The 22,697-nt window shown below is 44.4% G+C and overlaps 36 non-coding genes across 36 annotated transcripts; all 36 read left to right on the top strand.

Annotated features, from left to right (window-relative positions):
• The first annotated feature begins 563 nt into the window (after nt 1–563).
• Nucleotides 564–635, top strand: TRNAA-UGC (transfer RNA alanine (anticodon UGC)). Its single transcript has one exon. It is a non-coding gene; the product is annotated as a tRNA-Ala (tRNA).
• A 314-nt stretch (nt 636–949) lies between these two features.
• Nucleotides 950–1,021, top strand: TRNAA-CGC (transfer RNA alanine (anticodon CGC)). The gene has a single exon. It is a non-coding gene; the product is annotated as a tRNA-Ala (tRNA).
• A 720-nt stretch (nt 1,022–1,741) lies between these two features.
• On the top strand, nt 1,742–1,813 carry TRNAA-UGC (transfer RNA alanine (anticodon UGC)). The gene has a single exon. It is a non-coding gene; the product is annotated as a tRNA-Ala (tRNA).
• Nucleotides 1,814–2,127: 314 nt separating this feature from the next.
• On the top strand, nt 2,128–2,199 carry TRNAA-CGC (transfer RNA alanine (anticodon CGC)). The gene has a single exon. It is a non-coding gene; the product is annotated as a tRNA-Ala (tRNA).
• Nucleotides 2,200–2,907: 708 nt separating this feature from the next.
• Nucleotides 2,908–2,979, top strand: TRNAA-UGC (transfer RNA alanine (anticodon UGC)). Its single transcript has one exon. It is a non-coding gene; the product is annotated as a tRNA-Ala (tRNA).
• Nucleotides 2,980–3,293: 314 nt separating this feature from the next.
• TRNAA-CGC (transfer RNA alanine (anticodon CGC)) lies at nt 3,294–3,365 on the top strand. The gene has a single exon. It is a non-coding gene; the product is annotated as a tRNA-Ala (tRNA).
• Nucleotides 3,366–4,073: 708 nt separating this feature from the next.
• Nucleotides 4,074–4,145, top strand: TRNAA-UGC (transfer RNA alanine (anticodon UGC)). The gene has a single exon. It is a non-coding gene; the product is annotated as a tRNA-Ala (tRNA).
• Nucleotides 4,146–4,459: 314 nt separating this feature from the next.
• TRNAA-CGC (transfer RNA alanine (anticodon CGC)) lies at nt 4,460–4,531 on the top strand. Its single transcript has one exon. It is a non-coding gene; the product is annotated as a tRNA-Ala (tRNA).
• Nucleotides 4,532–5,251: 720 nt separating this feature from the next.
• TRNAA-UGC (transfer RNA alanine (anticodon UGC)) lies at nt 5,252–5,323 on the top strand. The gene has a single exon. It is a non-coding gene; the product is annotated as a tRNA-Ala (tRNA).
• Nucleotides 5,324–5,637: 314 nt separating this feature from the next.
• TRNAA-CGC (transfer RNA alanine (anticodon CGC)) lies at nt 5,638–5,709 on the top strand. Its single transcript has one exon. It is a non-coding gene; the product is annotated as a tRNA-Ala (tRNA).
• A 720-nt stretch (nt 5,710–6,429) lies between these two features.
• On the top strand, nt 6,430–6,501 carry TRNAA-UGC (transfer RNA alanine (anticodon UGC)). The gene has a single exon. It is a non-coding gene; the product is annotated as a tRNA-Ala (tRNA).
• Nucleotides 6,502–6,815: 314 nt separating this feature from the next.
• TRNAA-CGC (transfer RNA alanine (anticodon CGC)) lies at nt 6,816–6,887 on the top strand. Its single transcript has one exon. It is a non-coding gene; the product is annotated as a tRNA-Ala (tRNA).
• A 720-nt stretch (nt 6,888–7,607) lies between these two features.
• Nucleotides 7,608–7,679, top strand: TRNAA-UGC (transfer RNA alanine (anticodon UGC)). Its single transcript has one exon. It is a non-coding gene; the product is annotated as a tRNA-Ala (tRNA).
• Nucleotides 7,680–7,993: 314 nt separating this feature from the next.
• Nucleotides 7,994–8,065, top strand: TRNAA-CGC (transfer RNA alanine (anticodon CGC)). The gene has a single exon. It is a non-coding gene; the product is annotated as a tRNA-Ala (tRNA).
• Nucleotides 8,066–8,785: 720 nt separating this feature from the next.
• Nucleotides 8,786–8,857, top strand: TRNAA-UGC (transfer RNA alanine (anticodon UGC)). Its single transcript has one exon. It is a non-coding gene; the product is annotated as a tRNA-Ala (tRNA).
• A 314-nt stretch (nt 8,858–9,171) lies between these two features.
• On the top strand, nt 9,172–9,243 carry TRNAA-CGC (transfer RNA alanine (anticodon CGC)). The gene has a single exon. It is a non-coding gene; the product is annotated as a tRNA-Ala (tRNA).
• Nucleotides 9,244–9,944: 701 nt separating this feature from the next.
• TRNAA-UGC (transfer RNA alanine (anticodon UGC)) lies at nt 9,945–10,016 on the top strand. Its single transcript has one exon. It is a non-coding gene; the product is annotated as a tRNA-Ala (tRNA).
• A 314-nt stretch (nt 10,017–10,330) lies between these two features.
• On the top strand, nt 10,331–10,402 carry TRNAA-CGC (transfer RNA alanine (anticodon CGC)). The gene has a single exon. It is a non-coding gene; the product is annotated as a tRNA-Ala (tRNA).
• A 720-nt stretch (nt 10,403–11,122) lies between these two features.
• On the top strand, nt 11,123–11,194 carry TRNAA-UGC (transfer RNA alanine (anticodon UGC)). Its single transcript has one exon. It is a non-coding gene; the product is annotated as a tRNA-Ala (tRNA).
• A 314-nt stretch (nt 11,195–11,508) lies between these two features.
• Nucleotides 11,509–11,580, top strand: TRNAA-CGC (transfer RNA alanine (anticodon CGC)). Its single transcript has one exon. It is a non-coding gene; the product is annotated as a tRNA-Ala (tRNA).
• Nucleotides 11,581–12,300: 720 nt separating this feature from the next.
• Nucleotides 12,301–12,372, top strand: TRNAA-UGC (transfer RNA alanine (anticodon UGC)). Its single transcript has one exon. It is a non-coding gene; the product is annotated as a tRNA-Ala (tRNA).
• A 314-nt stretch (nt 12,373–12,686) lies between these two features.
• On the top strand, nt 12,687–12,758 carry TRNAA-CGC (transfer RNA alanine (anticodon CGC)). Its single transcript has one exon. It is a non-coding gene; the product is annotated as a tRNA-Ala (tRNA).
• A 1,851-nt stretch (nt 12,759–14,609) lies between these two features.
• Nucleotides 14,610–14,681, top strand: TRNAA-UGC (transfer RNA alanine (anticodon UGC)). Its single transcript has one exon. It is a non-coding gene; the product is annotated as a tRNA-Ala (tRNA).
• A 314-nt stretch (nt 14,682–14,995) lies between these two features.
• Nucleotides 14,996–15,067, top strand: TRNAA-CGC (transfer RNA alanine (anticodon CGC)). The gene has a single exon. It is a non-coding gene; the product is annotated as a tRNA-Ala (tRNA).
• A 720-nt stretch (nt 15,068–15,787) lies between these two features.
• Nucleotides 15,788–15,859, top strand: TRNAA-UGC (transfer RNA alanine (anticodon UGC)). Its single transcript has one exon. It is a non-coding gene; the product is annotated as a tRNA-Ala (tRNA).
• A 314-nt stretch (nt 15,860–16,173) lies between these two features.
• On the top strand, nt 16,174–16,245 carry TRNAA-CGC (transfer RNA alanine (anticodon CGC)). Its single transcript has one exon. It is a non-coding gene; the product is annotated as a tRNA-Ala (tRNA).
• Nucleotides 16,246–16,953: 708 nt separating this feature from the next.
• On the top strand, nt 16,954–17,025 carry TRNAA-UGC (transfer RNA alanine (anticodon UGC)). Its single transcript has one exon. It is a non-coding gene; the product is annotated as a tRNA-Ala (tRNA).
• Nucleotides 17,026–17,339: 314 nt separating this feature from the next.
• TRNAA-CGC (transfer RNA alanine (anticodon CGC)) lies at nt 17,340–17,411 on the top strand. Its single transcript has one exon. It is a non-coding gene; the product is annotated as a tRNA-Ala (tRNA).
• A 708-nt stretch (nt 17,412–18,119) lies between these two features.
• TRNAA-UGC (transfer RNA alanine (anticodon UGC)) lies at nt 18,120–18,191 on the top strand. Its single transcript has one exon. It is a non-coding gene; the product is annotated as a tRNA-Ala (tRNA).
• Nucleotides 18,192–18,505: 314 nt separating this feature from the next.
• On the top strand, nt 18,506–18,577 carry TRNAA-CGC (transfer RNA alanine (anticodon CGC)). The gene has a single exon. It is a non-coding gene; the product is annotated as a tRNA-Ala (tRNA).
• A 720-nt stretch (nt 18,578–19,297) lies between these two features.
• TRNAA-UGC (transfer RNA alanine (anticodon UGC)) lies at nt 19,298–19,369 on the top strand. Its single transcript has one exon. It is a non-coding gene; the product is annotated as a tRNA-Ala (tRNA).
• A 314-nt stretch (nt 19,370–19,683) lies between these two features.
• Nucleotides 19,684–19,755, top strand: TRNAA-CGC (transfer RNA alanine (anticodon CGC)). Its single transcript has one exon. It is a non-coding gene; the product is annotated as a tRNA-Ala (tRNA).
• Nucleotides 19,756–20,475: 720 nt separating this feature from the next.
• TRNAA-UGC (transfer RNA alanine (anticodon UGC)) lies at nt 20,476–20,547 on the top strand. The gene has a single exon. It is a non-coding gene; the product is annotated as a tRNA-Ala (tRNA).
• A 314-nt stretch (nt 20,548–20,861) lies between these two features.
• Nucleotides 20,862–20,933, top strand: TRNAA-CGC (transfer RNA alanine (anticodon CGC)). Its single transcript has one exon. It is a non-coding gene; the product is annotated as a tRNA-Ala (tRNA).
• A 720-nt stretch (nt 20,934–21,653) lies between these two features.
• On the top strand, nt 21,654–21,725 carry TRNAA-UGC (transfer RNA alanine (anticodon UGC)). The gene has a single exon. It is a non-coding gene; the product is annotated as a tRNA-Ala (tRNA).
• Nucleotides 21,726–22,039: 314 nt separating this feature from the next.
• Nucleotides 22,040–22,111, top strand: TRNAA-CGC (transfer RNA alanine (anticodon CGC)). The gene has a single exon. It is a non-coding gene; the product is annotated as a tRNA-Ala (tRNA).
• Nucleotides 22,112–22,697: the final 586 nt, after the last annotated feature.

The following is a 22,697-nucleotide window of genomic DNA, read 5'->3' as shown; positions in this document are numbered from 1 at the left end:
AGCCTCGTACACACTATGCAATTTCCCGCCAGATAGATGGGTCGAATAGATCAGGTCCGATCTGATTTCCGATCGTTTTTCTGATCGATTTGCATTAAAGTGATCAGAAAATCGATCGGAAATCCGATCGGATCTGTCGAAGATTATCTATCGACCCATCTGTCTGATGGGAAATTGCATGGTGTGTACCAGACTTTTTCTTTTAGGCCACACAGGAGGATGATTTAAGATTCAATGCAGGATTTAATCCAGGCCTTTGCAAGCAATTAAGCAGCATCAAGAGTCAGGAAGTGATGGAGGAGATAAAGATGACAAGAAGAGGTTAGGAAATGAATGATTGGCATGAATGAGAGTTTAACATCCAATATTACCCCTTAAGCAACCTGCTTGAGAAGCCAAGTTTTTAGGGGATCATATCAAGCTTTAACATAATTTCAGGCAGAGAAACCTGTACCATTGATAGAACTTGCCATTTACCAGGTACTCAATGACAGCAGGTAGATTCTGAAAAGTGGTGTGCCGTACGAATCTACTCATTGTGCATCGCCAAAGCGAACGTCAAAGGGGATGTAGCTCAGTGGTAGAGCGCATGCTTTGCATGTATGAGGCCCCGGGTTCAATCCCTGGCATCACCAGCTTTTCTTCTACAAACTGCTAAGGCCCCCTTCCGCTACTGGATCCCATACCGGAAGCGCCAATGTTTCCTGCTGCAGATGCTTAGTGAGGTGTCAACAATTCTGACTTTAATGCAAACTCTTATTGTTCGTGAAATGAAAGGTTCCACCTATTTTGTGGGAAAAAAATTGGCCCTTAGCCAAATGCGGATTTACTGAAAAATTTTAAAAATGATCCGTAACATCACTTTCCAACTTAAACAGCTGCTAATTACCATTTTCTGCTATAGGAGATAAAGGCCTGCTGAGGTACCACGACACTGCTGACAGCATTGGGGGATGTAGCTCAGAGGTAGAGCGCATGCTTCGCATGTATGAGGCCCCGGGTTCAATCCCCGGCATCTCCAGCTTTTCTTCTACAAACTGCAAAGTCCCCCTTGCGCTAATGGATCCCATACCGGAAGCGCCAATGTTTCCTGTTACAGATGCTTAGTGAGGTGTCAATATTTCTGACTTTCATGCAAACGCTATGCACCTTGGAATAGAGCCAATAAAATGCACTTCAGCCTCGTACACACTATGCAATTTCCCGCCAGATAGATGGGTCGAATAGATCAGGTCCGATCTGATTTCCGATCGTTTTTCTGATCGATTTGCATTGAAGTGATCAGAAAATCGATCGGAAATCCGATCGGATCTGTCGAAGATTATCTATCGACCCATCTGTCTGATGGGAAATTGCATGGTGTGTACCAGACTTTTTCTTTTAGGCCACACAGGAGGATGATTTAAGATTCAATGCAGGATTTAATCCAGGCCTTTGCAAGCAATTAAGCAGCATCAAGAGTCAGGAAGTGATGGAGGAGATAAAGATGACAAGAAGAGGTTAGGAAATGAATGATTGGCATGAATGAGAGTTTAACATCCAATATTACCCCTTAAGCAACCTGCTTGAGAAGCCAAGTTTTTAGAGGATCATATCAAGCTTTAACATAATTTCAGGCAGAGAAACCTGTACCATTGATAGAACTTGCCATTTACCAGGTACTCAATGACAGCAGGTAGATTCTGAAAAGTGGTGTGCCGTACGAATCTACTCATTGTGCATCGCCATAGCGAACGTCAAAGGGGATGTAGCTCAGTGGTAGAGCGCATGCTTTGCATGTATGAGGCCCTGGGTTCAATCCCCGGCATCTCCAGCTTTTCTTCTACAAACTGCTAAGGCCCCCTTCCGCTACTGGATCCCATACCGGAAGCGCCAATGTTTCCTGCTGCAGATGCTTAGTGAGGTGTCAACAATTCTGACTTTAATGCAAACTCTTATTGTTCGTGAAATGAAAGGTTCCACCTATTTTGTGGGAAAAAAATTGGCCCTTAGCCAAATGCGGATTTACTGAAAAATTTTAAAAATGATCCGTAACATCACTTTCCAACTTAAACAGCTGCTAATTACCATTTTCTGCTATAGGAGATAAAGGCCTGCTGAGGTACCACGACACTGCTGACAGCATTGGGGGATGTAGCTCAGAGGTAGAGCGCATGCTTCGCATGTATGAGGCCCCGGGTTCAATCCCCGGCATCTCCAGCTTTTCTTCTACAAACTGCAAAGTCCCCCTTGCGCTAATGGATCCCATACCGGAAGCGCCAATGTTTCCTGTTACAGATGCTTAGTGAGGTGTCAATATTTCTGACTTTCATGCAAACACTATGCACCTTGGAATAGAGCCAATAAAATGCACTTCAGCCTCGTACACACTATGCAATTTCCCGCCAGATAGATGGGTCGAATAGATCAGGTCCGATCGTTTTTCTGATCGATTTGCATTGAAGTGATCAGAAAATCGATCGGAAATCCGATCGGATCTGTCGAAGATTATCTATCGACCCATCTGTCTGATGGGAAATTGCATGGTGTGTACCAGACTTTTTCTTTTAGGCCACACAGGAGGATGATTTAAGATTCAATGCAGGATTTAATCCAGGCCTTTGCAAGCAATTAAGCAGCATCAAGAGTCAGGAAGTGATGGAGGAGATAAAGATGACAAGAAGAGGTTAGGAAATGAATGATTGGCATGAATGAGAGTTTAACATCCAATATTACCCCTTAAGCAACCTGCTTGAGAAGCCAAGTTTTTAGAGGATCATATCAAGCTTTAACATAATTTCAGGCAGAGAAACCTGTACCATTGATAGAACTTGCCATTTACCAGGTACTCAATGACAGCAGGTAGATTCTGAAAAGTGGTGTGCCGTACGAATCTACTCATTGTGCATCTCCATAGCGAACGTCAAAGGGGATGTAGCTCAGTGGTAAAGCGCATGCTTTGCATGTATGAGGCCCCAGGTTCAATCCCCGGCATCTCCAGCTTTTCTTCTACAAACTGCTAAGGCCCCCTTCCGCTACTGGATCCCATACCGGAAGCGCCAATGTTTCCTGCTGCAGATGCTTAGTGAGGTGTCAACAATTCTGACTTTAATGCAAACTCTTATTGTTCGTGAAATGAAAGGTTCCACCTATTTTGTGGGAAAAAAATTGGCCCTTAGCCAAATGCGGATTTACTGAAAAATTTTAAAAATGATCCGTAACATCACTTTCCAACTTAAACAGCTGCTAATTACCATTTTCTGCTGTAGGAGATAAAGGCCTGCTGAGGTACCACGACACTGCTGACAGCATTGGGGGATGTAGCTCAGAGGTAGAGCGCATGCTTCGCATGTATGAGGCCCTGGGTTCAATCCCCGGCATCTCCAGCTTTTCTTCTACAAACTGCAAAGTCCCCCTTGCGCTAATGGATCCCATACCGGAAGCGCCAATGTTTCCTGTTACAGATGCTTAGTGAGATGTCAATATTTCTGACTTTCATGCAAACACTATGCACCTTGGAATAGAGCCAATAAAATGCACTTCAGCCTCGTACACACTATGCAATTTCCCGCCAGATAGATGGGTCGAATAGATCAGGTCCGATCGTTTTTCTGATCGATTTGCATTGAAGTGATCAGAAAATCGATCGGAAATCCGATCGGATCTGTCGAAGATTATCTATCGACCCATCTGTCTGATGGGAAATTGCATGGTGTGTACCAGACTTTTTCTTTTAGGCCACACAGGAGGATGATTTAAGATTCAATGCAGGATTTAATCCAGGCCTTTGCAAGCAATTAAGCAGCATCAAGAGTCAGGAAGTGATGGAGGAGATAAAGATGACAAGAAGAGGTTAGGAAATGAATGATTGGCATGAATGAGAGTTTAACATCCAATATTACCCCTTAAGCAACCTGCTTGAGAAGCCAAGTTTTTAGAGGATCATATCAAGCTTTAACATAATTTCAGGCAGAGAAACCTGTACCATTGATAGAACTTGCCATTTACCAGGTACTCAATGACAGCAGGTAGATTCTGAAAAGTGGTGTGCCGTACGAATCTACTCATTGTGCATCTCCAAAGCGAACGTCAAAGTGGATGTAGCTCAGTGGTAGAGCGCATGCTTTGCATGTATGAGGCCCCAGGTTCAATCCCTGGCATCTCCAGCTTTTCTTCTACAAACTGCTAAGGCCCCCTTCCGCTACTGGATCCCATACCGGAAGCGCCAATGTTTCCTGCTGCAGATGCTTAGTGAGGTGTCAACAATTCTGACTTTAATGCAAACTCTTATTGTTCGTGAAATGAAAGGTTCCACCTATTTTGTGGGAAAAAAATTGGCCCTTAGCCAAATGCGGATTTACTGAAAAATTTTAAAAATGATCCGTAACATCACTTTCCAACTTAAACAGCTGCTAATTACCATTTTCTGCTGTAGGAGATAAAGGCCTGCTGAGGTACCACGACACTGCTGACAGCATTGGGGGATGTAGCTCAGAGGTAGAGCGCATGCTTCGCATGTATGAGGCCCCGGGTTCAATCCCTGGCATCTCCAGCTTTTCTTCTACAAACTGCAAAGTCCCCCTTGCGCTAATGGATCCCATACCGGAAGCACCAATGTTTCCTGTTACAGATGCTTAGTGAGGTGTCAATATTTCTGACTTTCATGCAAACGCTATGCACCTTGGAATAGAGCCAATAAAATGCACTTCAGCCTCGTACACACTATGCAATTTCCCGCCAGATAGATGGGTCGAATAGATCAGGTCCGATCTGATTTCCGATCGTTTTTCTGATCGATTTGCATTAAAGTGATCAGAAAATCGATCGTAAATCCGATCGGATCTGTCGAAGATTATCTATCGACCCATCTGTCTGATGGGAAATTGCATGGTGTGTACCAGACTTTTTCTTTTAGGCCACACAGGAGGATGATTTAAGATTCAATGCAGGATTTAATCCAGGCCTTTGCAAGCAATTAAGCAGCATCAAGAGTCAGGAAGTGATGGAGGAGATAAAGATGACAAGAAGAGGTTAGGAAATGAATGATTGGCATGAATGAGAGTTTAACATCCAATATTACCCCTTAAGCAACCTGCTTGAGAAGCCAAGTTTTTAGGGGATCATATCAAGCTTTAACATAATTTCAGGCAGAGAAACCTGTACCATTGATAGAACTTGCCATTTACCAGGTACTCAATGACAGCAGGTAGATTCTGAAAAGTGGTGTGCCGTACGAATCTACTCATTGTGCATCGCCAAAGCGAACGTCAAAGGGGATGTAGCTCAGTGGTAGAGCGCATGCTTTGCATGTATGAGGCCCCGGGTTCAATCCCCGGCATCACCAGCTTTTCTTCTACAAACTGCTAAGGCCCCCTTCCGCTACTGGATCCCATACCGGAAGCGCCAATGTTTCCTGCTGCAGATGCTTAGTGAGGTGTCAACAATTCTGACTTTAATGCAAACTCTTATTGTTCGTGAAATGAAAGGTTCCACCTATTTTGTGGGAAAAAAATTGGCCCTTAGCCAAATGCGGATTTACTGAAAAATTTTAAAAATGATCCGTAACATCACTTTCCAACTTAAACAGCTGCTAATTACCATTTTCTGCTATAGGAGATAAAGGCCTGCTGAGGTACCACGACACTGCTGACAGCATTGGGGGATGTAGCTCAGAGGTAGAGCGCATGCTTCGCATGTATGAGGCCCCGGGTTCAATCCCCGGCATCTCCAGCTTTTCTTCTACAAACTGCAAAGTCCCCCTTGCGCTAATGGATCCCATACCGGAAGCGCCAATGTTTCCTGTTACAGATGCTTAGTGAGGTGTCAATATTTCTGACTTTCATGCAAACGCTATGCACCTTGGAATAGAGCCAATAAAATGCACTTCAGCCTCGTACACACTATGCAATTTCCCGCCAGATAGATGGGTCGAATAGATCAGGTCCGATCTGATTTCCGATCGTTTTTCTGATCGATTTGCATTGAAGTGATCAGAAAATCGATCGGAAATCCGATCGGATCTGTCGAAGATTATCTATCGACCCATCTGTCTGATGGGAAATTGCATGGTGTGTACCAGACTTTTTCTTTTAGGCCACACAGGAGGATGATTTAAGATTCAATGCAGGATTTAATCCAGGCCTTTGCAAGCAATTAAGCAGCATCAAGAGTCAGGAAGTGATGGAGGAGATAAAGATGACAAGAAGAGGTTAGGAAATGAATGATTGGCATGAATGAGAGTTTAACATCCAATATTACCCCTTAAGCAACCTGCTTGAGAAGCCAAGTTTTTAGAGGATCATATCAAGCTTTAACATAATTTCAGGCAGAGAAACCTGTACCATTGATAGAACTTGCCATTTACCAGGTACTCAATGACAGCAGGTAGATTCTGAAAAGTGGTGTGCCGTACGAATCTACTCATTGTGCATCGCCATAGCGAACGTCAAAGGGGATGTAGCTCAGTGGTAGAGCGCATGCTTTGCATGTATGAGGCCCTGGGTTCAATCCCCGGCATCTCCAGCTTTTCTTCTACAAACTGCTAAGGCCCCCTTCCGCTACTGGATCCCATACCGGAAGCGCCAATGTTTCCTGCTGCAGATGCTTAGTGAGGTGTCAACAATTCTGACTTTAATGCAAACTCTTATTGTTCGTGAAATGAAAGGTTCCACCTATTTTGTGGGAAAAAAATTGGCCCTTAGCCAAATGCGGATTTACTGAAAAATTTTAAAAATGATCCGTAACATCACTTTCCAACTTAAACAGCTGCTAATTACCATTTTCTGCTATAGGAGATAAAGGCCTGCTGAGGTACCACGACACTGCTGACAGCATTGGGGGATGTAGCTCAGAGGTAGAGCGCATGCTTCGCATGTATGAGGCCCCGGGTTCAATCCCCGGCATCTCCAGCTTTTCTTCTACAAACTGCAAAGTCCCCCTTGCGCTAATGGATCCCATACCGGAAGCGCCAATGTTTCCTGTTACAGATGCTTAGTGAGGTGTCAATATTTCTGACTTTCATGCAAACGCTATGCACCTTGGAATAGAGCCAATAAAATGCACTTCAGCCTCGTACACACTATGCAATTTCCCGCCAGATAGATGGGTCGAATAGATCAGGTCCGATCTGATTTCCGATCGTTTTTCTGATCGATTTGCATTGAAGTGATCAGAAAATCGATCGGAAATCCGATCGGATCTGTCGAAGATTATCTATCGACCCATCTGTCTGATGGGAAATTGCATGGTGTGTACCAGACTTTTTCTTTTAGGCCACACAGGAGGATGATTTAAGATTCAATGCAGGATTTAATCCAGGCCCTTGCAAGCAATTAAGCAGCATCAAGAGTCAGGAAGTGATGGAGGAGATAAAGATGACAAGAAGAGGTTAGGAAATGAATGATTGGCATGAATGAGAGTTTAACATCCAATATTACCCCTTAAGCAACCTGCTTGAGAAGCCAAGTTTTTAGAGGATCATATCAAGCTTTAACATAATTTCAGGCAGAGAAACCTGTACCATTGATAGAACTTGCCATTTACCAGGTACTCAATGACAGCAGGTAGATTCTGAAAAGTGGTGTGCCGTACGAATCTACTCATTGTGCATCTCCATAGCGAACGTCAAAGGGGATGTAGCTCAGTGGTAGAGCGCATGCTTTGCATGTATGAGGCCCCGGGTTCAATCCCCGGCATCTCCAGCTTTTCTTCTACAAACTGCTAAGGCCCCCTTCCGCTACTGGATCCCATACCGGAAGCGCCAATGTTTCCTGCTGCAGATGCTTAGTGAGGCGTCAACAATTCTGACTTTAATGCAAACTCTTATTGTTCGTGAAATGAAAGGTTCCACCTATTTTGTGGGAAAAAAATTGTCCCTTAGCCAAATGCGGATATACTGAAAAATTTTAAAAATGATCCGTAACATCACTTTCCAACTTAAACAGCTGCTAATTACCATTTTCTGCTGTAGGAGATAAAGGCCTGCTAAGGTACCACGACGCTGCTGACAGCATTGGGGGATGTAGCTCAGAGGTAGAGCGCATGCTTCGCATGTATGAGGCCCTGGGTTCAATCCCTGGCATCTCCAGCTTTTCTTCTACAAACTGCAAAGTCCCCCTTGCGCTAATGGATCCCATAGCGAAAGGGCCAATGTTTCCTGTTACAGATGCTTAGTGAGGTGTCAATATTTCTGACTTTCATGCAAACACTATGCACCTTGGAATAGAGCCAATAAAATGCACTTCAGCCTCGTACACACTATGCAATTTCCCGCCAGATAGATGGGTCGAATAGATCAGGTCCGATCTGATTTCCGATCGTTTTTCTGATCGATTTGCATTGAAGTGATCAGAAAATCGATCGGAAATCCGATCGGATCTGTCGAAGATTATCTATCGACCCATCTGTCTGATGGGAAATTGCATGGTGTGTACCAGACTTTTTCTTTTAGGCCACACAGGAGGATGATTTAAGATTCAATGCAGGATTTAATCCAGGCCTTTGCAAGCAATTAAGCAGCATCAAGAGTCAGGAAGTGATGGAGGAGATAAAGATGACAAGAAGAGGTTAGGAAATGAATGATTGGCATGAATGAGAGTTTAACATCCAATATTACCCCTTAAGCAACCTGCTTGAGAAGCCAAGTTTTTAGAGGATCTTATCAAGCTTTAACATAATTTCAGGCAGAGAAACCTGTACCATTGATAGAACTTGCCATTTACCAGGTACTCAATGACAGCAGGTAGATTCTGAAAAGTGGTGTGCCGTACGAATCTACTCATTGTGCATCTCCATAGCAAACGTCAAAGGGGATGTAGCTCATTGGTAGAGCGCATGCTTTGCATGTATGAGGCCCCGGGTTCAATCCCCGGCATCTCCAGCTTTTCTTCTACAAACTGCTAAGGCCCCCTTCCGCTACTGGATCCCATACCGGAAGCGCCAATGTTTCCTGCTGCAGATGCTTAGTGAGGTGTCAACAATTCTGACTTTAATGCAAACTCTTATTGTTCGTGAAATGAAAGGTTCCACCTATTTTGTGGGAAAAAAAATGGCCCTTAGCCAAATGCGGATTTACTGAAAAATTTTAAAAATGATCCGTAACATCACTTTCCAACTTAAACAGCTGCTAATTACCATTTTCTGCTGTAGGAGATAAAGGCCTGCTGAGGTACCACGACGCTGCTGACAGCATTGGGGGATGTAGCTCAGAGGTAGAGCGCATGCTTCGCATGTATGAGGCCCCGGGTTCAATCCCTGGCATCTCCAGCTTTTCTACTGCAAAGTCCCCCTTGCGCTAATGGATCCCATACCGGAAGCGCCAATGTTTCCTGTTACAGATGCTTAGTGAGGTGTCAATATTTCTGACTTTCATGCAAACGCTATGCACCTTGGAATAGAGCCAATAAAATGCACTTCAGCCTCGTACACACTATGCAATTTCCCGCCAGATAGATGGGTCGAATAGATCAGGTCCGATCGTTTTTCTGATCGATTTGCATTGAAGTGATCAGAAAATCGATCGGAAATCCGATCGGATCTGTCGAAGATTATCTATCGACCCATCTGTCTGATGGGAAATTGCATGGTGTGTACCAGACTTTTTCTTTTAGGCCACACAGGAGGATGATTTAAGATTCAATGCAGGATTTAATCCAGGCCTTTGCAAGCAATTAAGCAGCATCAAGAGTCAGGAAGTGATGGAGGAGATAAAGATGACAAGAAGAGGTTAGGAAATGAATGATTGGCATGAATGAGAGTTTAACATCCAATATTACCCCTTAAGCAACCTGCTTGAGAAGCCAAGTTTTTAGAGGATCATATCAAGCTTTAACATAATTTCAGGCAGAGAAACCTGTACCATTGATAGAACTTGCCATTTACCAGGTACTCAATGACAGCAGGTAGATTCTGAAAAGTGGTGTGCCGTACGAATCTACTCATTGTGCATCTCCATAGCGAACGTCAAAGGGGATGTAGCTCAGTGGTAGAGCGCATGCTTTGCATGTATGAGGCCCCGGGTTCAATCCCCGGCATCTCCAGCTTTTCTTCTACAAACTGCTAAGGCCCCCTTCCGCTACTGGATCCCATACCGGAAGCGCCAATGTTTCCTGCTGCAGATGCTTAGTGAGGTGTCAACAATTCTGACTTTAATGCAAACTCTTATTGTTCGTGAAATGAAAGGTTCCACCTATTTTGTGGGAAAAAAATTGGCCCTTAGCCAAATGCGGATTTACTGAAAAATTTTAAAAATGATCCGTAACATCACTTTCCAACTTAAACAGCTGCTAATTACCATTTTCTGCTATAGGAGATAAAGGCCTGCTGAGGTACCACGACACTGCTGACAGCATTGGGGGATGTAGCTCAGAGGTAGAGCGCATGCTTCGCATGTATGAGGCCCCGGGTTCAATCCCCGGCATCTCCAGCTTTTCTTCTACAAACTGCAAAGTCCCCCTTGCGCTAATGGATCCCATACCGGAAGCGCCAATGTTTCCTGTTACAGATGCTTAGTGAGGTGTCAATATTTCTGACTTTCATGCAAACGCTATGCACCTTGGAATAGAGCCAATAAAATGCACTTCAGCCTCGTACACACTATGCAATTTCCCGCCAGATAGATGGGTCGAATAGATCAGGTCCGATCTGATTTCCGATCGTTTTTCTGATCGATTTGCATTGAAGTGATCAGAAAATCGATCGGAAATCCGATCGGATCTGTCGAAGATTATCTATCGACCCATCTGTCTGATGGGAAATTGCATGGTGTGTACCAGACTTTTTCTTTTAGGCCACACAGGAGGATGATTTAAGATTCAATGCAGGATTTAATCCAGGCCCTTGCAAGCAATTAAGCAGCATCAAGAGTCAGGAAGTGATGGAGGAGATAAAGATGACAAGAAGAGGTTAGGAAATGAATGATTGGCATGAATGAGAGTTTAACATCCAATATTACCCCTTAAGCAACCTGCTTGAGAAGCCAAGTTTTTAGAGGATCATATCAAGCTTTAACATAATTTCAGGCAGAGAAACCTGTACCATTGATAGAACTTGCCATTTACCAGGTACTCAATGACAGCAGGTAGATTCTGAAAAGTGGTGTGCCGTACGAATCTACTCATTGTGCATCTCCATAGCGAACGTCAAAGGGGATGTAGCTCAGTGGTAGAGCGCATGCTTTGCATGTATGAGGCCCCGGGTTCAATCCCCGGCATCTCCAGCTTTTCTTCTACAAACTGCTAAGGCCCCCTTCCGCTACTGGATCCCATACCGGAAGCGCCAATGTTTCCTGCTGCAGATGCTTAGTGAGGCGTCAACAATTCTGACTTTAATGCAAACTCTTATTGTTCGTGAAATGAAAGGTTCCACCTATTTTGTGGGAAAAAAATTGTCCCTTAGCCAAATGCGGATATACTGAAAAATTTTAAAAATGATCCGTAACATCACTTTCCAACTTAAGCAGCTGCTAATTACCATTTTCTGCTGTAGGAGATAAAGGCCTGCTAAGGTACCACGACGCTGCTGACAGCATTGGGGGATGTAGCTCAGAGGTAGAGCGCATGCTTCGCATGTATGAGGCCCTGGGTTCAATGCCTGGCATCTCCAGCTTTTCTTCTACAAACTGCAAAGTCCCCCTTGCGCTAATGGATCCCATAGCGAAAGCGCCAATGTTTCCTGTTACAGATGCTTAGTGAGGTGTCAATATTTCTGACTTTCATGCAAACACTATGCACCTTGGAATAGAGCCAATAAAATGCACTTCAGCCTCGTACACACTATGCAATTTCCCGCCAGATAGATGGGTCGAATAGATCAGGTCCGATCTGATTTCCGATCGTTTTTCTGATCGATTTGCATTGAAGTGATCAGAAAATCGATCGGAAATCCGATCGGATCTGTCGAAGATTATCTATCGACCCATCTGTCTGATGGGAAATTGCATGGTGTGTACCAGACTTTTTCTTTTAGGCCACACAGGAGGATGATTTAAGATTCAATGCAGGATTTAATCCAGGCCTTTGCAAGCAATTAAGCAGCATCAAGAGTCAGGAAGTGATGGAGGAGATAAAGATGACAAGAAGAGGTTAGGAAATGAATGATTGGCATGAATGAGAGTTTAACATCCAATATTACCCCTTAAGCAACCTGCTTGAGAAGCCAAGTTTTTAGAGGATCTTATCAAGCTTTAACATAATTTCAGGCAGAGAAACCTGTACCATTGATAGAACTTGCCATTTACCAGGTACTCAATGACAGCAGGTAGATTCTGAAAAGTGGTGTGCCGTACGAATCTACTCATTGTGCATCTCCATAGCAAACGTCAAAGGGGATGTAGCTCATTGGTAGAGCGCATGCTTTGCATGTATGAGGCCCCGGGTTCAATCCCCGGCATCTCCAGCTTTTCTTCTACAAACTGCTAAGGCCCCCTTCCGCTACTGGATCCCATACCGGAAGCGCCAATGTTTCCTGCTGCAGATGCTTAGTGAGGTGTCAACAATTCTGACTTTAATGCAAACTCTTATTGTTCGTGAAATGAAAGGTTCCAGCTATTTTGTGGGAAAAAAATTGGCCCTTAGCCAAATGCGGATTTACTGAAAAATTTTAAAAATGATCCGTAACATCACTTTCCAACTTAAACAGCTGCTAATTACCATTTTCTGCTGTAGGAGATAAAGGCCTGCTGAGGTACCACGACGCTGCTGACAGCATTGGGGGATGTAGCTCAGAAGTAGAGCGCATGCTTCGCATGTATGAGGCCCCGGGTTCAATCCCTGGCATCTCCAGCTTTTCTACTGCAAAGTCCCCCTTGCGCTAATGGATCCCATACCGGAAGCGCCAATGTTTCCTGTTACAGATGCTTAGTGAGGTGTCAATATTTCTGACTTTCATGCAAACGCTATGCACCTTGGAATAGAGCCAATAAAATGCACTTCAGCCTCGTACACACTATGCAATTTCCCGCCAGATAGATGGGTCGAATAGATCAGGTCCGATCGTTTTTCTGATCGATTTGCATTGAAGTGATCAGAAAATCGATCGGAAATCCGATCGGATCTGTCGAAGATTATCTATCGACCCATCTGTCTGATGGGAAATTGCATGGTGTGTACCAGACTTTTTCTTTTAGGCCACACAGGAGGATGATTTAAGATTCAATGCAGGATTTAATCCAGGCCTTTGCAAGCAATTAAGCAGCATCAAGAGTCAGGAAGTGATGGAGGAGATAAAGATGACAAGAAGAGGTTAGGAAATGAATGATTGGCATGAATGAGAGTTTAACATCCAATATTACCCCTTAAGCAACCTGCTTGAGAAGCCAAGTTTTTAGAGGATCATATCAAGCTTTAACATACCGTATATACTCGAGTATAGGCCGAGTTTTTTGGTCCAAAAAAGTGTCCTGAAAGTGGGGGTCTCGGCCTATACTCGAGTCACTTGCCCCCACCCTGAACAAATATAAAATAAAGTGTCCCCCGTCTCGACCAGAGCAAAGCAGCCGCCGCGGATTTGCATACCAAAGTGACAGCTTTGTGCTGTCTCCCGCTGTGTTCCGTGTCCCCCGCCAGAGAAATGTGGCCGCCGCGCATTTACATACAGCACAAAGCTTGTGCTGTCTCCCGCTGTGTGCTTTGTCCCCCGGTCCGGCAGAGTGGTGCGCGTGGCATATTTACCTGCGACGATGCACGGGTCCGCCACCTTCCAAGTGTCCCCGCCGGCATATGTCTTCTTACGCTCTCCAATCCACGATGCCCGCCAGGAAACATCTTTTATTGGTCAGACGGAGTCTCATCTCAATGATGCCCAGTGTCGTCATTGAGATGAGACTCCGTCTGACCAATAAAAGATGTTTCCTGGCGGGCATCGTGGATTGGAGAGCGTAAGAAGACATATGCCGGCGGGGACACTCGGAAGGTGGCGGACCCGTGCATCGTCGCAGGTAAATATGCCACGCGCACCACTCTGCCGGACCGGGGGACAAAGCACACAGCGGGAGACAGCACAAGCTTTGTGCTGTATGTAAATGCGCGGCGGCCACATTTCTCTGGCGGGGGACACGGAACACAGCGGGAGACAGCACAAAGCTGTCACTTTGGTATGCAAATCCGGGGCGGCCGCTTTGCTCTGGTGGAGACGGGGGACACTTTATTTTATATTTGTTTATGGTGCAAACAGCAGGCCTGCAATTGTTGGGACTTGAGGGTGTGTTGCTGCCTCCAGCCCTTATGATGTTTGCTAATTGTAACAATCTGTTCTGCCAGTTACTCTGCGCAAAAGCTGTGTGTGTTTGGAAAGTGTTCTATTGTGAGCTGATGCTGCTTTAAACCACACTGATCTGCAAAAGGATTAACCTCTTGCTGATATGGGTTAGGTTCATCTTTTGCCACCAATGCAACCCCTGACCTCGGCTAATACTCGAGTCTATCTTTTTCTACAGTTTTTTGATGTAAAAGTTGGGGGGTCGGCTTATACTTCGGTCGGCTTATACTCGAGTATATACGGTAATTTCAGGCAGAGAAACCTGTACCATTGATAGAACTTGCCATTTACCAGGTACTCAATGACAGCAGGTAGATTCTGAAAAGTGGTGTGCCGTACGAATCTACTCATTGTGCATCGCCATAGCGAACGTCAAAGGGGATGTAGCTCAGTGGTAGAGCGCATGCTTTGCATGTATGAGGCCCCGGGTTCAATCCCCGGCATCTCCAGCTTTTCTTCTACAAACTGCTAAGGCCCCCTTCCGCTACTGGATCCCATACCGGAAGCGCCAATGTTTCCTGCTGCAGATGCTTAGTGAGGTGTCAACAATTCTGACTTTAATGCAAACTCTTATTGTTCGTGAAATGAAAGGTTCCACCTATTTTGTGGGAAAAAAATTGGCCCTTAGCCAAATGCGGATTTACTGAAAAATTTTAAAAATGATCCGTAACATCACTTTCCAACTTAAACAGCTGCTAATTACCATTTTCTGCTATAGGAGATAAAGGCCTGCTGAGGTACCATGACACTACTGACAGCATTGGGGGATGTAGCTCAGAGGTAGAGTGCATGCTTCGCATGTATGAGGCCCCGGGTTCAATCCCCGGCATCTCCAGCTTTTCTTCTACAAACTGCAAAGTCCCCCTTGCGCTAATGGATCCCATACCGGAAGCGCCAATGTTTCCTGTTACAGATGCTTAGTGAGGTGTCAATATTTCTGACTTTCATGCAAACGCTATGCACCTTGGAATAGAGCCAATAAAATGCACTTCAGCCTCGTACACACTATGCAATTTCCCGCCAGATAGATGGGTCGAATAGATCAGGTCCGATCTGATTTCCGATCGTTTTTCTGATCGATTTGCATTGAAGTGATCAGAAAATCGATCGGAAATCCGATCGGATCTGTCGAAGATTATCTATCGACCCATCTGTCTGATGGGAAATTGCATGGTGTGTACCAGACTTTTTCTTTTAGGCCACACAGGAGGATGATTTAAGATTCAATGCAGGATTTAATCCAGGCCTTTGCAAGCAATTAAGCAGCATCAAGAGTCAGGAAGTGATGGAGGAGATAAAGATGACAAGAAGAGGTTAGGAAATGAATGATTGGCATGAATGAGAGTTTAACATCCAATATTACCCCTTAAGCAACCTGCTTGAGAAGCCAAGTTTTTAGAGGATCATATCAAGCTTTAACATAATTTCAGGCAGAGAAACCTGTACCATTGATAGAACTTGCCATTTACCAGGTACTCAATGACAGCAGGTAGATTCTGAAAAGTGGTGTGCCGTACGAATCTACTCATTGTGCATCTCCATAGCGAACGTCAAAGGGGATGTAGCTCAGTGGTAGAGCGCATGCTTTGCATGTATGAGGCCCCGGGTTCAATCCCCGGCATCTCCAGCTTTTCTTCTACAAACTGCTAATGCCCCCTTCCGCTACTGGATCCCATACCGGAAGCGCCAATGTTTCCTGCTGCAGATGCTTAGTGAGGTGTCAACAATTCTGACTTTAATGCAAACTCTTATTGTTCGTGAAATGAAAGGTTCCACCTATTTTGTGGGAAAAAAATTGTCCCTTAGCCAAATGCGGATTTACTGAAAAATGTTAAAAATGATCCGTAACATCACTTTCCAACTTAAACAGCTGCTAATTACCATTTTCTGCTGTAGGAGATAAAGGCCTGCTGAGGTACCACGACACTGCTGACAGCATTGGGGGATGTAGCTCAGAGGTAGAGCGCATGCTTCGCATGTATGAGGCCCCGGGTTCAATCCCCGGCATCTCCCGCTTTTCTTCTACAAACTGCAAAGTCCCCCTTGCGCTAATGGATCCCATACCGGAAGCGCCAATGTTTCCTGTTACAGATGCTTAGTGAGGTGTCAATATTTCTGACTTTCATGCAAACACTATGCACCTTGGAATAGAGCCAATAAAATGCACTTCAGCCTCGTACACACTATGCAATTTCCCGCCAGATAGATGGGTCGAATAGATCAGGTCCGATCGTTTTTCTGATCGATTTGCATTGAAGTGATCAGAAAATCGATCGGAAATCCGATCGGATCTGTCGAAGATTATCTATCGACCCATCTGTCTGATGGGAAATTGCATGGTGTGTACCAGACTTTTTCTTTTAGGCCACACAGGAGGATGATTTAAGATTCAATGCAGGATTTAATCCAGGCCTTTGCAAGCAATTAAGCAGCATCAAGAGTCAGGAAGTGATGGAGGAGATAAAGATGACAAGAAGAGGTTAGGAAATGAATGATTGGCATGAATGAGAGTTTAACATCCAATATTACCCCTTAAGCAACCTGCTTGAGAAGCCAAGTTTTTAGAGGATCATATCAAGCTTTAACATAATTTCAGGCAGAGAAACCTGTACCATTGATAGAACTTGCCATTTACCAGGTACTCAATGACAGCAGGTAGATTCTGAAAAGTGGTGTGCCGTACGAATCTACTCATTGTGCATCTCCATAGCGAACGTCAAAGGGGATGTAGCTCAGTGGTAGAGCGCATGCTTTGCATGTATGAGGCCCCAGGTTCAATCCCCGGCATCTCCAGCTTTTCTTCTACAAACTGCTAAGGCCCCCTTCCGCTACTGGATCCCATACCGGAAGCGCCAATGTTTCCTGCTGCAGATGCTTAGTGAGGTGTCAACAATTCTGACTTTAATGCAAACTCTTATTGTTCGTGAAATGAAAGGTTCCACCTATTTTGTGGGAAAAAAATTGGCCCTTAGCCAAATGCGGATTTACTGAAAAATTTTAAAAATGATCCGTAACATCACTTTCCAACTTAAACAGCTGCTAATTACCATTTTCTGCTGTAGGAGATAAAGGCCTGCTGAGGTACCACGACACTGCTGACAGCATTGGGGGATGTAGCTCAGAGGTAGAGCGCATGCTTCGCATGTATGAGGCCCCGGGTTCAATCCCCGGCATCTCCAGCTTTTCTTCTACAAACTGCAAAGTCCCCCTTGCGCTAATGGATCCCATACCGGAAGCGCCAATGTTTCCTGTTACAGATGCTTAGTGAGATGTCAATATTTCTGACTTTCATGCAAACACTATGCACCTTGGAATAGAGCCAATAAAATGCACTTCAGCCTCGTACACACTATGCAATTTCCCGCCAGATAGATGGGTCGAATAGATCAGGTCCGATCGTTTTTCTGATCGATTTGCATTGAAGTGATCAGAAAATCGATCGGAAATCCGATCGGATCTGTCGAAGATTATCTATCGACCCATCTGTCTATTGGGAAATTGCATGGTGTGTACCAGACTTTTTCTTTTAGGCCACACAGGAGGATGATTTAAGATTCAATGCAGGATTTAATCCAGGCCTTTGCAAGCAATTAAGCAGCATCAAGAGTCAGGAAGTGATGGAGGAGATAAAGATGACAAGAAGAGGTTAGGAAATGAATGATTGGCATGAATGAGAGTTTAACATCCAATATTACCCCTTAAGCAACCTGCTTGAGAAGCCAAGTTTTTAGAGGATCATATCAAGCTTTAACATAATTTCAGGCAGAGAAACCTGTACCATTGATAGAACTTGCCATTTACCAGGTACTCAATGACAGCAGGTAGATTCTGAAAAGTGGTGTGCCGTACGAATCTACTCATTGTGCATCTCCATAGCGAACGTCAAAGGGGATGTAGCTCAGTGGTAGAGCGCATGCTTTGCATGTATGAGGCCCCAGGTTCAATCCCCGGCATCTCCAGCTTTTCTTCTACAAACTGCTAAGGCCCCCTTCCGCTACTGGATCCCATACCGGAAGCGCCAATGTTTCCTGCTGCAGATGCTTAGTGAGGTGTCAACAATTCTGACTTTAATGCAAACTCTTATTGTTCGTGAAATGAAAGGTTCCACCTATTTTGTGGGAAAAAAATTGGCCCTTAGCCAAATGCGGATTTACTGAAAAATTTTAAAAATGATCCGTAACATCACTTTCCAACTTAAACAGCTGCTAATTACCATTTTCTGCTGTAGGAGATAAAGGCCTGCTGAGGTACCACGACACTGCTGACAGCATTGGGGGATGTAGCTCAGAGGTAGAGCGCATGCTTCGCATGTATGAGGCCCCGGGTTCAATCCCTGGCATCTCCAGCTTTTCTTCTACAAACTGCAAAGTCCCCCTTGCGCTAATGGATCCCATACCGGAAGCGCCAATGTTTCCTGTTACAGATGCTTAGTGAGGTGTCAATATTTCTGACTTTCATGCAAACGCTATGCACCTTGGAATAGAGCCAATAAAATGCACTTCAGCCTCGTACACACTATGCAATTTCCCGCCAGATAGATGGGTCGAATAGATCAGGTCCGATCTGATTTCCGATCGTTTTTCTGATCGATTTGCATTGAAGTGATCAGAAAATCGATCGGAAATCCGATCGGATCTGTCGAAGATTATCTATCGACCCATCTGTCTGATGGGAAATTGCATGGTGTGTACCAGACTTTTTCTTTTAGGCCACACAGGAGGATGATTTAAGATTCAATGCAGGATTTAATCCAGGCCTTTGCAAGCAATTAAGCAGCATCAAGAGTCAGGAAGTGATGGAGGAGATAAAGATGACAAGAAGAGGTTAGGAAATGAATGATTGGCATGAATGAGAGTTTAACATCCAATATTACCCCTTAAGCAACCTGCTTGAGAAGCCAAGTTTTTAGAGGATCATATCAAGCTTTAACATAATTTCAGGCAGAGAAACCTGTACCATTGATAGAACTTGCCATTTACCAGGTACTCAATGACAGCAGGTAGATTCTGAAAAGTGGTGTGCCGTACGAATCTACTCATTGTGCATCGCCATAGCGAACGTCAAAGGGGATGTAGCTCAGTGGTAGAGCGCATGCTTTGCATGTATGAGGCCCCGGGTTCAATCCCCGGCATCTCCAGCTTTTCTTCTACAAACTGCTAAGGCCCCCTTCCGCTACTGGATCCCATACCGGAAGCGCCAATGTTTCCTGCTGCAGATGCTTAGTGAGGTGTCAACAATTCTGACTTTAATGCAAACTCTTATTGTTCGTGAAATGAAAGGTTCCACCTATTTTGTGGGAAAAAAATTGGCCCTTAGCCAAATGCGGATTTACTGAAAAATTTTAAAAATGATCCGTAACATCACTTTCCAACTTAAACAGCTGCTAATTACCATTTTCTGCTATAGGAGATAAAGGCCTGCTGAGGTACCACGACACTGCTGACAGCATTGGGGGATGTAGCTCAGAGGTAGAGCGCATGCTTCGCATGTATGAGGCCCCGGGTTCAATCCCCGGCATCTCCAGCTTTTCTTCTACAAACTGCAAAGTCCCCCTTGCGCTAATGGATCCCATACCGGAAGCGCCAATGTTTCCTGTTACAGATGCTTAGTGAGGTGTCAATATTTCTGACTTTCATGCAAACGCTATGCACCTTGGAATAGAGCCAATAAAATGCACTTCAGCCTCGTACACACTATGCAATTTCCCGCCAGATAGATGGGTCGAATAGATCAGGTCCGATCTGATTTCCGATCGTTTTTCTGATCGATTTGCATTGAAGTGATCAGAAAATCGATCGGAAATCCGATCGGATCTGTCGAAGATTATCTATCGACCCATCTGTCTGATGGGAAATTGCATGGTGTGTACCAGACTTTTTCTTTTAGGCCACACAGGAGGATGATTTAAGATTCAATGCAGGATTTAATCCAGGCCTTTGCAAGCAATTAAGCAGCATCAAGAGTCAGGAAGTGATGGAGGAGATAAAGATGACAAGAAGAGGTTAGGAAATGAATGATTGGCATGAATGAGAGTTTAACATCCAATATTACCCCTTAAGCAACCTGCTTGAGAAGCCAAGTTTTTAGAGGATCATATCAAGCTTTAACATAATTTCAGGCAGAGAAACCTGTACCATTGATAGAACTTGCCATTTACCAGGTACTCAATGACAGCAGGTAGATTCTGAAAAGTGGTGTGCCGTACGAATCTACTCATTGTGCATCGCCATAGCGAACGTCAAAGGGGATGTAGCTCAGTGGTAGAGCGCATGCTTTGCATGTATGAGGCCCCGGGTTCAATCCCCGGCATCTCCAGCTTTTCTTCTACAAACTGCTAAGGCCCCCTTCCGCTACTGGATCCCATACCGGAAGCGCCAATGTTTCCTGCTGCAGATGCTTAGTGAGGTGTCAACAATTCTGACTTTAATGCAAACTCTTATTGTTCGTGAAATGAAAGGTTCCACCTATTTTGTGGGAAAAAAATTGGCCCTTAGCCAAATGCGGATTTACTGAAAAATTTTAAAAATGATTCGTAACATCACTTTCCAACTTAAACAGCTGCTAATTACCATTTTCTGCTATAGGAGATAAAGGCCTGCTGAGGTACCACGACACTGCTGACAGCATTGGGGGATGTAGCTCAGAGGTAGAGCGCATGCTTCGCATGTATGAGGCCCCGGGTTCAATCCCCGGCATCTCCAGCTTTTCTTCTACAAACTGCAAAGTCCCCCTTGCGCTAATGGATCCCATACCGGAAGCGCCAATGTTTCCTGTTACAGATGCTTAGTGAGGTGTCAATATTTCTGACTTTCATGCAAACGCTATGCACCTTGGAATAGAGCCAATAAAATGCACTTCAGCCTCGTACACACTATGCAATTTCCCACCAGATAGATGGGTCGAATAGATCAGGTCCGATCTGATTTCCGATCGTTTTTCTGATCGATTTGCATTGAAGTGATCAGAAAATCGATCGGAAATCCGATCGGATCTGTCGAAGATTATCTATCGACCCATCTGTCTGATGGGAAATTGCATGGTGTGTACCAGACTTTTTCTTTTAGGCCACACAGGAGGATGATTTAAGATTCAATGCAGGATTTAATCCAGGCCTTTGCAAGCAATTAAGCAGCATCAAGAGTCAGGAAGTGATGGAGGAGATAAAGATGACAAGAAGAGGTTAGGAAATGAATGATTGGCATGAATGAGAGTTTAACATCCAATATTACCCCTTAAGCAACCTGCTTGAGAAGCCAAGTTTTTAGAGGATCATATCAAGCTTTAACATAATTTCAGGCAGAGAAACCTGTACCATTGATAGAACTTGCCATTTACCAGGTACTCAATGACAGCAGGTAGATTCTGAAAAGTGGTGTGCCGTACGAATCTACTCATTGTGCATCGCCATAGCGAACGTCAAAGGGGATGTAGCTCAGTGGTAGAGCGCATGCTTTGCATGTATGAGGCCCCGGGTTCAATCCCCGGCATCTCCAGCTTTTCTTCTACAAACTGCTAATGCCCCCTTCCGCTACTGGATCCCATACCGGAAGCGCCAATGTTTCCTGCTGCAGATGCTTAGTGAGGTGTCAACAATTCTGACTTTAATGCAAACTCTTATTGTTCGTGAAATGAAAGGTTCCACCTATTTTGTGGGAAAAAAATTGGCCCTTAGCCAAATGCGGATTTACTGAAAAATTTTAAAAATGATCCGTAACATCACTTTCCAACTTAAACAGCTGCTAATTACCATTTTCTGCTGTAGGAGATAAAGGCCTGCTGAGGTACCACGATACTGCTGACAGCATTGGGGGATGTAGCTCAGAGGTAGAGCGCATGCTTCGCATGTATGAGGCCCTGGGTTCAATCCCCGGCATCTCCAGCTTTTCTTCTACAAACTGCAAAGTCCCCCTTGCGCTAATGGATCCCATACCGGAAGCGCCAATGTTTCCTGTTACAGATGCTTAGTGAGGTGTCAATATTTCTGACTTTCATGCAAACACTATGCACCTTGGAATAGAGCCAATAAAATGCACTTCAGCCTCGTACACACTATGCAATTTCCCGCCAGATAGATGGATCGAATAGATCAGGTCCGATCGTTTTTCTGATCGATTTGCATTGAAGTGATCAGAAAATCGATCGGAAATCCGATTGGATCTGTCGAAGATTATCTATCGACCCATCTGTCTGATGGGAAATTGCATGGTGTGTACCAGACTTTTTCTTTTAGGCCACACAGGAGGATGATTTAAGATTCAATGCAGGATTTAATCCAGGCCTTTGCAAGCAATTAAGCAGCATCAAGAGTCAGGAAGTGATGGAGGAGATAAAGATGACAAGAAGAGGTTAGGAAATGAATGATTGGCATGAATGAGAGTTTAACATCCAATATTATCCCTTAAGCAACCTGCTTGAGAAGCCAAGTTTTTAGAGGATCATATCAAGCTTTAACATAATTTCAGGCA

Source organism: Hyperolius riggenbachi, chromosome 4 (genome assembly GCF_040937935.1).
Source record: "Hyperolius riggenbachi isolate aHypRig1 chromosome 4, aHypRig1.pri, whole genome shotgun sequence".
NCBI lineage: Eukaryota > Metazoa > Chordata > Amphibia > Anura > Hyperoliidae > Hyperolius > Hyperolius riggenbachi.
Note: the sequence above shows the minus strand (reverse complement) of the source record. Positions and strands in the feature narration are given on the sequence as shown.